Genomic DNA, 3,234 nt, shown 5'->3' with positions numbered 1-3,234 from the left:
ATATCTACACCGCCATCTGTATTAAGATGGAAATATCTACACCGCTATCTGTATAAACATGGAAATATCTGCCCAACTATCTGTATTAACATGGAAATATCCACACCGCTATGTGTGTAAACATGGAAATGTCTACACCACTATCTGTGTAAACATGGAAATATCTGCACCGCCATCTGTGTAAACATGAAAATATCTACACCGCCATCTCTATAAACATGGAAATATCTACACCGCCATCTGTATGAACATGGAAATATCTACACCACCATCTCTATAAACGTGGAAATATCTACACCGCAATCTGTATGAACTGGGAAATATCTACACTGCTCTCTGTATAAAATTGAAATTATCTACAACACTAGCTCTATAAACATGGAAATATCTACTCTGCTATCTGTATAAACATGGAAATGTCTACACTGCTATAGGTATAAACATGGAAATATCTTCACCGCTATCTGTATAAACATGGAAATATCTACAACGCTGTCTCTATAAACTTGGAAATAACTAAACCACTATCTCTGTAAACATGGAAATATCTAGACCGCCATCTCTATAAATATGGAAATATCTACACCACCATCTGTATAAACATGGAAATATCTATACCGATATCTGCATAAACATGGAAATATCTGCACCGCCATCTCTATGAACATGGAAATATCTACACCGCCATCTGTACGAACATGGAAATATCTATACCACCATGTGTATGAACATGTAAATATCTACACCGCCATCTGTATGAACATTGAAATATCTACACCGCTAACTGCATGAACATGGAAATATCTACACAGCTATCTGTATGAACATGGAAATATCTACAGCGTTATCTGTATGAACATGGAAATATCTACACCACTATCTGTATGAACATGGAAATATCTACACCGCTATGTGTACGAACATGGAAATATCTACACCGCTATCTGTATGAACATGCAAATATCTACACAGCTATCTGTATATCAATGGAAATATCTACACAGCTATCTCTATAAACATGGAAATATCCACACTGCTATCTCTATAAACATGGAAATAACTACACAGCTATCTGCATAAACATGGAAATATCTACACCGCCACCAGTATGAACATGGAAATATCTACACTGCCATCCGTACGAACATGGAAATATCTACAACGCCATCTGTATGAACATGTAAATATCTACACCGCCATCTGTATGAACATGGAAATATCTACACCGCTAACTGTATGAACATGGAAATATCTACACCGCTATCGGTAAGAACATGGAAATATCTACACCGCCATCTGTATTAACATGGAAATATCTACACCGCTATCTGAATGAACATGGAAATATCTACACCGCTATCTGTATGAACATGGAAGTATCTACACCGCCATCTGTATGAACATGTAAATATCTACACCGCCATCTGTATGAACATGGAAATATCTACACCGCTAACTGTATGAACATGGAAATATCTACACCGCTATCTGTATGAACATGGAAATATCTACACCGCTATCTGTATGAACATGGAAATATCTACACCCCTCTCTGTATGAACATGGAAATATCTACAACGCTATCTGTATAAACATGGAAATATCTACACCGCTATCTGTATGAACATGCAAATATCTACACAGCTATCTGTATATCAATGGAAATATCTACACTGCTATCTCTATAAACATGGAAATAACTACACTGCTATCTGTATAAATATGGAAATACCTACACCGCCATCTCTATGAACATGGAAATATCTACACCGCCATTTGTATGAACATGGAAATATCTACACCGCCATCTCTATGAACATGGAAATATCTACACCGCCATTTGTATGAACATGGAAATATCTACATCGCCATCTGTATGAGCATGGAAATATCTACACCGCCATCTGTATGAACATGGATATATGTACAACGGCATCTGGATGAACATGGAAATATCTACACCGCTATCTGCATGAACATGGAAATATCTAAACAGCTATCTGAATATACATGGAAATATCTACACAGATTTCTCTATAAATATGGAAATAACTACAGCGCTATCTCTATAAACTTCAAAATATCTACACCGCCATCTGTATGAACATGGAAATATCTTCACCGCCATCTGTACAAACATGGACATATCTACACCGCCATCTGTATTAAGATGGAAATATCTACACCGCTTTCTGTATAAACATGGAAATATCTGCCCAACTATCTGTATTAACATGGAAATATCCACACCGCTATGTGTGTAAACATGGAAATGTCTACACCACTATCTGTGTAAACATGGAAATATCTGCACCGCCATCTGTGTAAACATGAAAATATCTACACCGCCATCTCTATAAACATGGAAATATCTACACCGCCATCTGTATGAACATGGAAATATCTACACCACCATCTCTATAAACGTGGAAATATCTACACCGCAATCTGTATGAACTGGGAAATATCTACACTGCTCTCTGTATAAAATTGAAATTATCTACAACACTAGCTCTATAAACATGGAAATATCTACTCTGCTATCTGTATAAACATGGAAATATGTACACTGGTATAGGTATAAACATGGAAATATCTTCACCGCTATCGGTATAAACATGGAAATATCTACAACGCTGTCTCTATAAACTTGGAAATAACTAAACCACTATCTCTGTAAACATGGAAATATCTAGACCGCCATCTCTATAAATATGGAAATATCTACACCACCATCTGTATAAACATGGAAATATCTATACCGATATCTGCATAAATATGGAAATATCTGCACCGCCATATCTATGAACATGGAAATATCTACACCGCCATCTGTACGAACATGGAAATATCTATACCACCATCTGTATGAACATGTAAATATCTACACCGCCATCTGTATGAACATGGAAATATCTACACAGCTATCTGTATATCAATGGAAATATCTACACAGCTATCTCTATAAACATGGAAATAACTACACTGCTATCTGTATAAACATGGAAATATCTACACCGCCACCTGTATGAACATGGAAATATCTACACTGCCATCTGTACAAACATGGAAATATCTACACCGCCATCTGTATGAACATGTAAATATCTACACCGCCATCTGTATGAACATGGAAATATCTACACCGCTAACTGTATGAACATGGAAATATCTACACCGCTATCTGTATGAACATGGAAATATCTACACCGCTATCTGTATGAACATGGAAAT

The sequence above is a fragment of the Gorilla gorilla genome, chromosome 18, assembly GCF_029281585.2.
Source record: "Gorilla gorilla gorilla isolate KB3781 chromosome 18, NHGRI_mGorGor1-v2.1_pri, whole genome shotgun sequence".
Classification (NCBI taxonomy): Eukaryota; Metazoa; Chordata; class Mammalia; order Primates; family Hominidae; genus Gorilla; species Gorilla gorilla.
The sequence above is the reverse complement of the archived record's forward strand: the minus strand, read 5'-3'. Positions refer to the sequence as shown.